The sequence below is a fragment of the Octopus bimaculoides genome, chromosome 21, assembly GCF_046866305.1.
Source record: "Octopus bimaculoides isolate indiv1 chromosome 21, ASM4686630v1, whole genome shotgun sequence".
NCBI lineage: Eukaryota > Metazoa > Mollusca > Cephalopoda > Octopoda > Octopodidae > Octopus > Octopus bimaculoides.
In genome coordinates, this window is record NC_142948.1 from 26,905,252 (window position 1) to 26,921,482 (window position 16,231).

Below are 16,231 nucleotides of genomic sequence, written 5' to 3' on the forward strand. Positions count from 1 at the left end.
CTTGGCAATATATAAGTCTTTTTCCAGTGAAGTTATTCACTGATATCGAAAAAGTGAAAACAAGCAATGTTAAATCTCTGAACGAGGTGTTAACAGTAACTGCACGATAAAGTGAAGTATATTTGCCATTTAAATGTGGCTGACCCCTAAGGGTGGATGTTACTGTTGCTTTTAGCCCCAGGAGAACATCTCCTCCAGCTGGCTTATCGACACATATCTGTGTCCTGTCTATTTTTGCCAAGGGAAGTTATCCTTCCCATCTTGATCTGCGATACGTACGGACCCGAGTTTCAGGGTTATTTCCCTTCTTCAGCGTACGATAATCGCCGACCTTCGATGAGAATGACAATCCCTTGGCAATATATAAGTCTTTTTCCAGTGAAGTTATTCACTGATATCGAAAAAGTGAAAACAAGCAATGTTAAATCTCTGAACGAGGTGTTAACAGTAACTGCACGATAAAGTGAAGTATATTTGCCATTTAAATGTGGCTGACCCCTAAGGGTGGATGTTACTGTTGCTTTTAGCCCCAGGAGAACATCTCCTCCAGCTGGCTTATCGACACATATCTGTGTCCTGTCTATTTTTGCCAAGGGAAGTTATCCTTCCCATCTTGATCTGCGATACGTACGGACCCGAGTTTCAGGGTTATTTCCCTTCTTCAGCGTACGATAATCGCCGACCCTGAAACTCGGGTCCGTACGTATCGCAGATCAAGATGGGAAGGATAACTTCCCTTGGCAAAAATAGACAGGACACAGATATGTGTCGATAAGCCAGCTGGAGGAGATGTTCTCCTGGGGCTAAAAGCAACAGTAACATCCACCCTTAGGGGTCAGCCACATTTAAATGGCAAATATACTTCACTTTATATATATATATATATATATATATAAAGGAATACAAAAAATGGGACAAGAATGGATGAAAAATGACACACGAGTTGATATGTATATATGTATGTATGCATGTATGTATGTGTGTGTGTGTGTGCATATGGCTCAGTAGTTAGAGCAGCCAGCTCACAATCATGAGGTAGTGAGTTCGATTCCCGGACCGGGATGTGTGCTGTGTTCTTGAGTAAGACACTTTATTTCACGTTGCTCCAATTCATTCAGCTGTAGAAATGATTTGCGACGTCACTAGTGCCAAGCTGTATCAGAAAGTTATGATGGAAGAGTACAGCAGGGTTCGCCACCATCCCCTGCCGGAGTCTCGTGGAGCTTTAGGTGTTTTCGCTCAATAAACACTCACAACGCCCGGTCTGGGAATCGAAACCGCGATCCTATGACCGCGAGTCCGCTGCCCTAACCACTGGGCCATTGCGCCTCCACACATTATATATAGATTATCTTGATATTAATATCTTTATATTAATAGTTATCGCCAAGCTAACATGGCAGTCCCAAAAAATAGGACTGCCGTTGCTTTGCTCCAAGAGGCCATCGCCTCTAGCTAGATATGTGACACACGAACCTGTGTCCTTTGTAACCTTCGAAAAGGGGAGGTCAGCCGCTTCCCCTTGCTGGTTCAACATCCACAGACTAGTTTCAGGGTGTTTGCCCCTTATCAATGTAGAGCAGCCGAACCCAGCATTATAATTCCTTTGAATTTATTTAAAACGTGCTCATTGTTTTCCCTGTGAGCAGAGTTGAGCATTTGTAAATAAGAAATCTATATATGACTGTGTATGGGTGTAACTGTTTGCCTGTTTTTGCTCATCTATTTATTTACATAACTGTATGTTTTTGCGTGTAGTGTGGGTCATGTCACAGAAGCGTGTGACCTAGGAAGAGCCGCGAAAATTTCAAAAAGGAATAATTAAAAATACTGTAATAATAGTAGATAAGTAAATAAAGAAACGCAAAATAACGCGCCCTTCTTCATTCACACAAACAATACATGCCTTGCCTCGGGGCGCTGTGTGTACCGTATGCGCGCGCGCTTGTATTGTGTGTGTGTGTGGATGTCTTGTGTGGGTGGGTGTTATCTGTGTACATGTATTAATATATAGGTATATATATATATATATATATATATATATATATATATATGTATATATGTATGTATGTGTGTGTATGTATGTCTGTATGTATATATAATACACACACACACACACATATATTACATGCAAACGCATTTACACACATATATGCAGATTGGTGTACGCGCCTGTTGCCTCTACACCCCCACTTGCTAACATCACACGTTATCAAAGCGAGACAATGAGGAACCGAGGGCATTGTGTTGCTGAGTGAGTGTATATGCGTGTCACACTTTGTATTTGTGTGTGTGCGAGTACGTATGTGTGTGTGTGTGTGTGTGTGTGTGTGTGTGTTTTACCTGCCGGCCAGTTAGCCAGCCTGCTGCAATGCGGACCTGTTAATGATGATCTATAATTACGTCAATTGTAATCTGCTGAAATCTGAAAAGTTAACCACGTGGTACACAATTAAGTACCGCGCCAAAAGACGACGTTTGCTCATTGAGGCCCGTTGCTCTGGTATTTAGCTGTTCCAAAGAACCAGAAACACAACTTCTACACAAACGATCTTCTAAGGAATTTCTTATCCTGGGCGGGTCCGGAAAGGTCGTCAGCATCACCGCCACAAACCCCCACCATCGTCATCTTCATCATCCTCGACCTCACCAGCACCAGCACTACCAGCACCACCACCACCAGCAGCAGCAGCAGCACCACCACCACTACCACCACCATCGCCATCACCACCATCATCATCATCATCATTAACCTCATGACGACGACGACCACCACCATCAACCACACCACCACCACTACCACCACCACGATCATCATCATCATCAATAGCAGTAGCAACATCAGTAACCAAATCGAAATCATTCTCAAAGAACATTCTATGGTCGTCTGTGTATATTCATAATTTTTTTCTTTTTATCTTTTATTCTTTTACTTGTTTCCGTTATTGGACTGCGGCCATGCTGGATCATAAGCCATCGCCTTGAAGGCTTTAGTCGAACAAACCAATCCCTATAGCCTAGATTCTTTTTTTTTTTTTTTCAAAGTCTGGTACTTATCCTATCGGTCTCTGTTGCAAAACCGCTCGGTCACCGGGACGTAAAGAAACCAACACCGGTAATCAATTGGTGGACAAAAATATACACAAACACACACATGGAAATGTATGTATATATGTAAGAGGAAAACTCAGCTGCGAATATTCCGTGTACCGTGTCTTTGTATAAATTTCCCGTCCGTTAAGTTTTCCTCTAGTTTCCCGTTTGGTCTGCTTTCGTCTAACTTCTTGTATTCTTTCTGTTCCGCTCTTGATATATATATATATATATATATATATATATATATATATATATATATATATATATATGTTCGGCTTACGATCGTAAGGTCGTGAGTTCAATACCCGACAGTGCATCGTATCCTTGAGCAAGACACTTCATTTCGCGTCGCTCCAGTCCACTCAGCTGTCAAAAATGAGTCGTACTTGTATTTCAGAGGACCAGCCTTGTCACACTCTGTGTCACGCTGAATCTCCATGGGAACCACATGAAGGGTATGTGTTTCTGCGGAGTGCTCAGCCACTTGTACGTTAGTTTGGGGAGCAGGATGTTTCGGTGATCGGATCTAGTGGAACCCTCGCCGTCGTCGTCATAACCGACAGAGACCACTTTATTGCAAGCATTCGGAGCAGGAGAGTCATGTTTGGAACACCCGTGATCATAGATCTCGATGAGAGCTGACCTTGCGCTAAACCTTAATAGCAACGACAGCAGCAGCAACAACAACAGCAACTTGCTGAGACCCCCTTCGGTCATGACTGACCATGAGATTGCACCTAGAAAGTTACTCTCCGAGGCACAAGTCCGGGCAAGGTTGTTTATGGAAGACCAGCAGTCACTCATGCATACCGGCCTCCCCTCTCCACGCCAACAGTGTTATCCAAGGGAAAGGCAAAGGCTGATGCAGCTTGGCACCAGTGACGTCGCAACTCATTTCTACAGCTGAGCGAACTGGAGCAACGTGAAATAAAGTGTCTTGCTCAAGAACACAACACGCAGCCCCGTCCGGGATTCGAACTCACAACCTCGCGATCGTAAGCTCGACGCTCTAACCACTGAGCCATACGCCTTCACAACAACAACAACAACAACAACAACAACAGTCACTTGAATAACCTCTTCCCCTTCCTCATATCACCATCTTCACAAAGTAGATTTTTTCCGCAAGTCCTTTCTCCCCTGGGCTGTTACCTTCTGGCCTTTGCTTCTCTATAAAATCTCAAGGGTGTAGAGATTTTCGAAACTGAATTTCAACTCTATCGATCACACTTGTCTAGTGGGTGGGGGGAATTGGTGGTGAGGGGTTCTGCCAAGGTCAGGGGTAGCCTCACTTACTCCTCCACGTCGTCGTTGTCCTCCCCTTCGTCCGCCTCTTCATGCTTAGAGTTGCACAAACACACACGCATACATAAATACAAACACATATGCACACACATATAAACATATATATACACACACACATATGCATACATACATACATACATAAATACACACACATATACATACTTACATACATACATATATACATACATACACAAACTCAGACGTCGATAAACACACACAGATGGACGGTTTTGCGCGCGCACACAAATACACTCGCACACACACACACGCACACATTCTTGCACGTACACAGGCGCACCACATTTACAAAAAGGTAAACGAACAATCCACAATGTCGATTTATTTCTGGTGGATTTAAGGATTAATGACTTCAAGAAACCGGAAGTTTGGTCTTTCGACAAAACTAAGTGAGAAAAGCAAGGAGAGAAGGAGAAGTATAAAGTAATCGATAATACATCTTCGTTTGTCCACCCGACCCAACATCATTGTTTGTTTGTATTACTATTGAGAGAATGAAGGGGGGAGGGAAGAGGAAGATGAAGGAACGTAACTGCGAAAGAATCGGTGTAAAAGCTTGAGAAAGAAAGGGCGCGCGCACGAGAGAGAGAGAGAGAGAGTGTGTGTGTGTATATGTGTGTATGACAGAGAGGGAGAGAGTCACAGAGAGAGAATCATAGAGAGAGGAGTCATAGAGAGAGAGGGAGAGTCATAGAGAGAGAGGGAGAGAGTCATAGAGAGAGAGGGAGTGATTTAATCATAGTCATAGAGAGAGGAGTGATTTAGTCATAAAGAGTCAGAGAGAGAGGAGTGATTTAGTCATAAAGTCATAGAGAGAGAGAGGGAGGGAGAGTCATAGAGAGAGAGAGGGTGAGAGTCATAGAGAGAGAGGGAGGGAGTCATAGAGAGAGAGAGATGGTGAGAGTCATAGAGAGGGAGGGAGAGTCGTAGAGAGTCCTAGAGAGAGAGAGGGAAGGAGAGTCAGAGAGAGAGGGAGAGAGAGAATTCAAGAAAATATTGTTTTCAAATTTTGGCACGATTTCTGGGGAGGGGCAAGTCGATTATATCAACCCCAGTGTTCAGTTGGTACTTATTTTATCGACCCCCGGAAAGATGAAAGGCAAAGGGAATTCCGCAAAATATTAAATCGTCATTAGAAGTAGGATTTATTGGTTTCAAATTTTGACACAAGGCCAGCAATTTCGGAGTAGGCGTGAGTCGATAGCATCGATTCCAGTGCTCAACTGGTACTTATTTTATCGAACCAGAAAGCAAAGTGGACCTCGGCGGAATTTGAACTCAGAACGTGAAGATGGACGAAATGTTGGTAAGCATTTTGCCTGGTCAGCTAGCGATTCTTATTTCTTTATTGCCCACAAGGGCTAAACATAGAAAGGACAAACAAGGATAGACAAAGGGATTAAGTCGATTACATCGACCCCAGTACACAACTGGTACTTAATTTATCGACTCCGAAAGGATGAAAGGCAAAGTCGTCCTCGGCGGAATTTGAACTCAGAACGTAACGGCAGACGAAATACCGCTAAGCATTTCGCCCGGCGTGCTAACGTTTCTGCCAACTCACTGTCTTAATGAATTAAATATTCATCTCTTTATTGCCCACTGGGGACTAAACAAGGACAGACAAAGGGATTAAGTCGATTACATCGACCCTAGTACGTAACTGGTACTTAATTTATCGACCCCGAAAGGATGAAAGGCAAAGTCGACCTCGGCGGAATTTGAACTCAGAACTCTAATTGGGCCCCTTCACATTTCCTAGCACCAACCTTACTACTACTACTACTACTACTACTACTACTACTACTACTACCACTACTACATCAAATCTTCAGCTTTAGCAGAGTAATGGGTCCCACTGATAATTCTCTAATTGGGCCCCTTCACATTTCCTAGCACCAACCTTACTACTACTACTACCACTACTAAAACTACTACCACTACCACCACCACCACCACTACTACTTCTACTACTGCTACCACCACTACTACTACTACTTCTACTACTACTACTACCACCACCACCACCACAACTACCACCACCACCACCACCACCACTACTACTACTACTACTACTATGACTACTACTACTATCAGTGTAGTGGTGGTGCCAAAGTGGGGTGTAGTGTGGTGGATGGGAAACACAATAGTATTGGTGGCGGTGGTGATGGTTTTGGTGCCTGCGTCGTTTGTGGTGGTGGCAGTGTTGGAGGTTTTGGTGTTGGTTTCGGTGGTAGTATTGATGGCATTTTGGGTGATGGGAGTGCATATGCCGTTGTTGGCGGTTGCAGTGGTGTATATGGCGGCAGCGGTGGTGGCGTCGGTGTTGTTGTTGCTGTTGGTGGTGGTAGTGGAAGTAGTATTGGTAGTTTTGATGTTAGCGACGTTGGTGATGAAAGTGGTGGTGGTGGTTGTGGTGGTGTTAGCGGTGTTGGGGGTGGTAGTGGTGGGGATGGTGGTAACAATGATGTTCAGGTTAACATCTTGCTTTGCACATGTGTTGACGATAACACAGCAAGGTTTGTGACTCAGGTGTGACGTGGGATTGTAGTAATGTTGGTATGTGGTGGTGGTTGAGGTGTTAGTGGAGGCGGTCGTGGTGATGATGGTGGTGGTGGTGGTAGTGGTAGGGGACGTAGTAGTGGAGGTGGTGGTGATACAGGTAATGTTGGTGCAGAATGAAAATTTCGAAAAAGATTATAATTACAAGCAATGTGTTTAATTGTATATGTACGCATTCATGCATGTATGTATGTACATATTTATGTATGTATGTATATATGTATTATGTATATATCTATCTATATCTATATCTATGTATATATATATATATGTATATGTATGTATATATATATATATATATCTATGTATATATATATGTATGTATATATATATATATGTATGTATATGTATATATATATATATATATATATATCTATGTATATATATATGTATGTATATATATATATATATGTATGTATATGTATATATATATATATATATATCTATGTATATATATATGTATGTATATATATATATATATGTATGTATATGTATATATATATATATCTATGTATATATATATGTATGTATATATATATATATATGTATGTATATGTATATATATATATATATATGTATGTATATGTATATATATATATATATATGTATGTATATGTATATATATATATATATATGTATGTATATGTATATATATATATATATATATATCTATGTATATATATATGTATATATATATATATATATATCTATGTATATATATATGTATATATATATATATATATCTATGTATATATATATGTATGTATATGTATATATATATATATATATATATATATATATATATATATATATCTATGTATATATATATATATATATATATATATATATATCTATGTATATATATATGTATATATATATATATATATATCTATGTATATATATATGTATGTATATATATATATATATATATATATATATATATATATGTATGTATATATATGTTTGCATCGTTGGCAATTTTCTTTCTGTCTTCCCTTCTTTGGACTTTTCCTATATTTCTGACGAAGATCTCCGATCGTAGCGTTAAATCCTCATTCTTTTCTTTCCTTCCCTGAGCGTCCAATAACATTGTACTTATTCCACGTTCTCGCGTTGTTTTTCGTGTTTTTTTCTTGCTTGCTCATGTTTAAATTGACTATATATATATATATATATATATATATATATAAAGTCAAAATAAGCAACAAGGATATCCAAAGTTAATGCAATAACTTTGGATATCCTTGTTGTTTATTTTGACTTTAATCACCTTATTATGAAACTTTATGGATAATACCATATTTAACTCTGGTGCCTAAACTTAAGTATATTCACCTGAATCTATATATATATATATATATATATATATATATATATATATATATATATATATATCGAAAAAAGTCAAAGTAGAAAATGGTAAAATAATTTTATAAAAAGCATTTCAGAAATTAGCTCGCAATTACGTGATCACCGGTTCGATCTCACTGCGTTGCATCCTGAGCAAACGTAATTATTCTTCTTGCTTCGGGTCGTCTAATACCTTGGGAGCGAAACTGGGTAGATTGCACCGTCGGGTAGAATTGAAAACATACATCCCTGCCGCATAATGTGTCGCAGTGATTCTACTTGAGAATTACATTATGGGTACGCACATCTGTGGCGTACTCAGCCAACTAGTCGTTAATTCAGGAGCAGATAATACAGTAGATCAACCAACTGAATCCCGATTTTGGAACAACGGAGTTACACCTAGGTGCTGTAAGCGTCTCACAATCGGTGTAGGAGTGGGTGTGTGGTAAGTAGCTTGCTTACGAACCACATGGTACCGGGTTCAGTCCCACTGCGTGGCACCTTGGGCAAGTGTCTTCTACTATAGCCTCGGGCCGACCAAAGCCTTGTGAGTGGATTTGGTGGACGGAAACTGGAAGAAGCTCGTCGTATATATATATATATATATATATATATATATATATATATATATATATATATATATATATATATATATATATATATATATATATATATGTATGTGTGAGTATATGTTTGTGTGTCAGTGTTTGTCCCCCCAACATCGTTTGACAACCAATGCTGGTGTGTTTACGTCCCCGTATCTTAGCGGTTCGGCAAAAGAGACCGATAGGATATGTACTAGGCTTACAAAGAATAAATCCTGGAGCCGATTTGCTCGACTAAAGGCGGTGCTCCAGCATGGCCACAGTCAAATGACTGAAACAAGTGAAAGAGTATATATATATATATATATATATATATGTGTGTGCATATCTGTGTGTGTGTGTGTGTGTGTTTCCTTGAGATTTATTTAGGTTCTACTTAAGAGAGTTCAAGCTGGTCGCTAACAAAGTGACAAGACTTTTTAAGTTGATAGAGTTCCCGGTGCTTTTAAATATGTAGTTGAGTTAGTGTGTGTGTGTATATGAGGGTGTACGCACCTGCACTTAAATTCTGTGTACGCAGATATGTATGTATGTATGTATGTATGTATGTATGTAAATACGTATATATATGTATGTGTGAGTGTGTTTATATATTAGTAGAATGTGAGATTATTATTTGTGTATGCATGAGGGTGGTGGTGGTGTGGGGTGGGGTGGAAACGTGAAAACGTACATGTACCTTTATTTGGTAGTGACTTCGAAAAGTCCACACTCTTCCTTCTACCCACGTCGCTTCGTCCTCCACCTCCCCCCTCCTCTTTGCGCTCCCCGCCTTTTGTTTTTTTAATTATAATAATTATCTTCTTCATGTACTACCACCACCACCACTACTACTGCTACTACTGTTATCGCTGCTGCTTCTCTACTACTACTACTGCGAACATAATTACCATTATTAATATTTTTGTTGTAGTTTTCTTTTGTTGGATTTCCATCTTGTGCTACTCTGCCTTTGACTCACGGTTGAGAAATTGTGTGTGTGAGAGAGAGAGAGAGAGAGAGAGAGAGAGAGAGAGAAAGAGAGAGAGAGAGAGAGAGAATGTTCTTGTATGTGCGTGTGTGTGTATGTCTTTACAAATACTTATATAATGTATCTATATATATATATATATATATATATATATATGCTTGTTTGTATGTGTATGTGTGTGTATGTATATGTGTATGCTGATTTGCATGTATGTATGTATGTATGATTGTGTGTGCGTGTGTGTGTGTGTGTGAGGGGTGCGTGTGTGTGTGGTATAGTTTGCATGAAACTTTGCTAAACTTTTCCATTTCTGGAAGTGGTGGGGTGATATGTAATAATGGTGGGGGGGGGTTGTTATTTAATGAGAGCGATTTTATAATGCTGTTGTTGTTGTTTCTGTCTTGTTTTAATAAACAGTCTTATAGAAAAGTCAAAAGTATATATTACACACACAAACACACAACACACATACAAAGATATACACACAAACACTCAAACATACGTACACCTATACATACTTATATACACATACACGTGCAACAGATACACACACTCACACACATAGACGTATATAAATGCTTATACACACACGCAAACACACAGACATGCATAAATATATACATGCTAATACAAATATGCACACACACTATATATATATATATATATATATATATACACATACATACATACATACATACATACATACATATATATACACATACATACATACATACATATATATATGTATATATACAGGGTGTCCACAAAGTTTGGGTACATGGGGATTAACACATACTTTAAGAAATTATTATTTCTTATAATTAATTGTTTATGCTATGATTTTATTTACTCCATGTACCCAGACTTTGTGGACACTCTGTATATATATACACATACATATATACATACACACACTCGCCCCCCCCCCCCACATATATATACACACATACACAAAGGCACACGCACACAAACACCAAAAATACGCAGAAATACTTGTACACTCATATATATATATATATATATATATATATATGCTTATATCCATACAGACAGACACACACACACGCACGCGCGCGCGCGTGGAATTAAACGCTGACAGAGGAATCTGGCGTTGTCCGTGTACCGAATATTCTTTTATTCTTCTATTCGTTTCAGTCATTTGACTGCGGCCATGCTGGAGCATTGCCTTTAGTCGAACACAACGACCCCGGGACTTATTCTTTGTAATATATTTTTAAAGAAACGTTGAAGCAGTTGAGAAGTTGAATTTTTGTGGGGGGTTTCTATGATGCGTGAAATATTTGAGACCGTGTTTACTGATAATTTTAATTTCTTGTCTTAAGACAATGCTATCTTTATGTTACACTTTATATATTTCCTCGTAATTTTAAATCTATATACAATACATAAATGTGAAACATTTCTAACAGAAACTGTGTTTTATTCTACAAACTCTGGATTAGAACACATTTCTTATGCAGTATGGTAGCCAGGTGAGACAATGCTTGACTCAACATTGTAATCACCATGTAATACGCGGAGATTTCTCAGTTCAACCGCAGCAACTCAGCCCTAAAGGTAGACGTAGTTGATGGACATAGAAAAAGATTCTGTTGCTGTAAAGAGCTGAAGCTGAAGCTAAAATAGCATATCTTATAGGATGAGGGATAAGCATGTTAGAACGTATGGAAATCCTTCCTTTAGGCACAACACAAAGCTAACTTTGATCATATAGGACATAAATGTCTTTGACAGTCATTTATGCAACCTTGTAGGGACTTGGTATACCTAAATCTTGTAGCAATACAATAGTTGCCGCTAAATTTTATGTTTAGTATTTTGACATCATCAATGATGGCTACGGCTTCCGATTGAAGAAAAGCCTTTTTTCAAACTGGATTACTGGGACATGTCTGTTACGTGTTACCTTCGTGTTTTCATGTTGGCAAAAAGATGAAGTCTTTTTTCTCGCTTATTTAAATATAGGATTCTTTGAAGTATGGTCTCAAAGTGCAAAGCAGGTGACCCTTAAGAACGACTAGCAGAGTTTGCCTAAACCACCAGAGAGCAAGACTGTAATTTCTTTCAGTCTCTTGAGGTTACCGTGCACATCTTGAAAAGGAACCTTAAATGTAATTCTGTGAGACATGTCCAAATCCTTTGTTGGTATTACCCACTAGTAATAGTATTGCTAGTATCTGTTTGTGGTGGAGGCGCAATGGCCCAGTGGTTAGAGCATCGGACTCGCGGTCATAGGATCGCGATTTCGATTCCCAGACCGGGCGTTGTGAGTGTTTATTGAGCGAAAACACCTAAAGCTCCACGAGGCTCCGGCAGGGGATGGTGGAAAACCCTGCTGTACTCTTCCACCACAATTTTCTCTCACTCTATCTTCCTGTTTCTGTTGTGCCTGTAATTTAAAGGGTCAACCTTGTCACAGTGTGTCACGCTGAATATCCCCGAGAACTACGTTAAGGGTACACGTGTCTGTGGAGTGCTCAGCCACTTGCACGTTAATTTCATGAGCAGGCTGTTCCGTTGATCGGATCAACCGGAACCTTCGACGTCGTAAGCGACGGAGTGCCAACAGCAACAAAGTATCTGTCTGTCCAAATCCTTTGCTAGTGTTACACACAGCAATACAGCATATGTGTTAAATTTCTATGTTGCACATGCGTATCTTTAATGTTTTGCACATTTATGTTGCACATCTGTCTCACATATTCTTTTGTTTCAATTGTTTTGCATGTGTGCTGCACATGTTTATTTCATATCTGTGTTTTATATTTGTACTTTGAGTAAAATATAAGTCCATCGCTTATAACTTCTTGCACGTTTTCCTTGCAGATTGCCTCTGCAATACTGTTGCAGGGGCTGAAGATGAGGGAGCAATGTGACCCATAATATATTGGTCAACATACTACCTAATATTGCTTCAAAGGGTTTTTGTTTTTACATAAGAGGGAAGCTAAGAACTCAGCAAGAAGGGAGAAGCGTCGTATGGTGAAGGTAAGACCATGTTATGTTACAATAATGTGTGCATCCATTTCTGTTATATGTCTACCCATCCGGACGTGAACACGATTTTTTGCTGCAAGGCGTCGCATCGGGGCGCGGCGTCTCCTCATAAACGACACTTGCAGAGATGACACATTCTCAAAGGAACTTAAGTGCTTGGAGTAGGTGTGTATTTTTGTACGTTGTTGACACTTACATGCTGAGTCTCTCCATTTATCATATACCCCTTCAATATCTATGCACTGAGTCTATCCAGTTAGTATATACACAATGAATATAAACACAATCTGTAGATGTTCTCTCACAATGAATGGAAAACGGGACAATGCGAAAATACACACACATACATGTATGTATTATGTATGTATGTATATGTCTATATAAGTACGTATATATGTGTGTGTGTGTGTGTGCATCGCTGTATCACTATATCGACCAGATAATTGAATGTTATACACCACCGGTCACAATGTACTTCCTCGTGGAACGCCAGTCCTTACCAGGATCACCCATTTACAGTTGAGTGAACCGGAGCAACATAAAATCAAATGTTCTGCTCAAGAATACAACACACGACCTGATCAGGGTATCGAAACCATGATCTTACGATCATGAGTATAACACCCTCACTACCTCACCAAGTGCCTTCACACACACACACGCACACACGCGCACACACACACACACACACACACACACACACACACACACACACACACACACACACACACACACACACACACACCCTTGCATGTACAATCAGTGTCAGTAAACACTATATGTATCAGTCTATCAGTCTATCAGACTTTCTATCACTCTTTCTATCTATCATTCTGTCCGTCTGCCCATGGCCTATCTAATTACTTACCAACAGTATTTATACATCAAACCATGTCTATACACTGTGTCTATCTATTTAATACCGTCTACAAAGTGATGTCGTTTCCCCCTTCGATATTACACTTAAGGCCATGCTAGGACTCTGTCATCTGTGTACTCAAGAATTTATGAGAATATTTTGCCTGTCAGTTCATTTGTCTTATTAATCATTACACATACATATAGACATGCATACCTAAATACATACTTACAACACTGCCACGTTCATACTCGCATACACATGTATGCAGGTATGTCTCTGTGTGTGTATATATATATATATATGTGTGTGTGTGTGTGTGTGTGTGTGTATACACGCACCTACGTGTATATATATGTATATTGGTGTATGTACATGTACATGGGTGTGTTGGTCTATCAATCTGTCTTATTACTCACTATACGCGCATACCGACTTACATGCACATATGGGCAGGCATGCATATACATACACATGTATATATCTAGTGCATAAATACATACATGTGCATATGTGTGTGCGTGTGTGTGTATATATATATATATATATATATATATATACAAATAAAAGGGTAAAGGAATATTAATTTATTAATAATTAATAATTTTTACAAAGCACTTCGGTATGTAAACACCATTATCGGTGATTGTCTTGCCTTTGTGAGTTACAAGTACTGCTATCTGTTGGAGCTTTAGCACTTTAGCTGCTATTTCTGAACTTCGGTATGTGGTGAAGCAACTGTTGCTGATCCCTTAACTATTTATATATATATATAAATTTGGGTATACACTTTGTAGTCTGCCGTTTAAAGTCCGTTCACTGTATTCGGCTACCTGACGACATCAACAGTATGTGACATTAGAGTTTATAACATGAGAGAAAGGGAAAGAAAATAGAAATCACGCGTTTCTTTATTAACCATTACGATTGTTTCGGTCAAAGATGAGGTGCCTTTTGACAAGTCACCTGACGCGACGCATCTGCACCGAATGATGTTACACAACTATTCGTAAAGCATTTTACTCGCGAGGGATCGATTCGAGAGAGAGAGAGAGAGGGGACAGACAGACAGACCTGTGGACAGAAATACAGGCAAACAGATAGAAGTACTTATGTACACAAGCCAGTCAATAGAGGAATAAAGCGATCTACAGACGAGCATACATGTGCGACTAATTATAAACAGTGAACTATTGTGTGAGAGGTTGTGTACATATCTGTAGATATACTTGTGTGTGTCTGAGTGTATATGTAAAGGTGTGTGTGTGTGTGTATGTGTGTGTGTGTGTGTGTATTGTGTGTGAATATTGACACGTCTTTCCTTTCTGTATCAGCAAGTCGTCACCCACCAACTCGCCTATATGCGCACCCCCCATATTTACCTTCTGAACACATTAACTTGTCGGCCCTTTGCTAAGTGTGTGTGTGTTACCACACACACACACACACACACACACACAAGCATCTATATACAAGCATCTATATTTATATACCTATTCACATACACACGCGACACACCATCTATCTATCTATCAAGCTGGCTGGCTGGCTGGCTGGCTGGCTAGCTGGCTGGCTAGCTGGCTAGCTAGATATATATGTATACATATATATAAAGATTTATATGTACACAGATGTGTATGTATGTTTATTTATATAGTCATATAGAAACAGAAACCCATCACTCAAACACGTCCAGGGTAACAACAAAACAGATCGCTGTAAATCATTATATATGTGTGTGTGTGTGTGTGTGTGTGTGTGTGTGTGTGTGTGTGTGTGTGTGAATGCATGCCTGTGTGTGGGTGTGTGTGTGTATGTGTGTGTATACATATGTATATTCCAGCATGGCTGCAGTCAAATGACTGAAACAAGTATATATATATATATATATATATATATATATATACATGCCTAGACATATACCTTCACGCTCATCCTCCCCACGATTCACGCACATATGTTAACAGCCGGTATATATATATATATATATATATATATATATATATATATATATATAAGAAGACAACCATGTGTTCTATAAGAGAACCAAATGACATCACACAGAGAAATCATTAATACCGTTTGTTTATAGACTAATAAGTTTTTGCTAATGAGCTAGGCATTGTCATCTTATTAAGCATACTAATTAACGAGTAGCCATCATGAGAAGGTCGCTATGACCTACTTCTTCGACCACTGGTCAAACGTCTGGGGACTTATTGACCATAATGATGTAGCACCGGTTTGCAACCTCCTGGTGTGTGTGTGTGGCGTGTGTGTGGTGTGGGGTGTTTGTGTGTGTATGTGTGGCGTGTGCGTATGTATGTGTGTGTGTGTGTGTGTATGGGGTGGGGGGGTTCAGTCATTGAACTGCAGCTATACTGGGGCACCTCTTTGAAAGGTTTTAGTCCAACAAAAATCGATCCCCAATACTCAAGTTTTTTA

General features: G+C 39.3%; 1 protein-coding gene and 1 long non-coding RNA gene across 8 annotated transcripts in view; one reads left to right on the forward strand and one right to left on the reverse strand.

Annotated features, from left to right (window-relative positions):
- LOC128250472 (uncharacterized) overlaps window positions 1-16,231 on the reverse strand; it is a 59,247-nt gene that overhangs the window by 26,525 nt on the left and 16,491 nt on the right. The window lies entirely within an intron of this gene.
- Window positions 1-16,231, forward strand: part of LOC106883957 (uncharacterized) — an 87,755-nt gene that overhangs the window by 16,224 nt on the left and 55,300 nt on the right. For all 7 annotated transcript variants that reach the window (XM_089338980.1, XM_089338969.1, XM_089338974.1 and 4 more), the window contains exon 2: window positions 12,757-12,918. The gene's annotated coding sequence lies outside the window, so the exon portion shown is untranslated. The remainder of the gene's footprint in view (window positions 1-12,756; window positions 12,919-16,231) is intronic.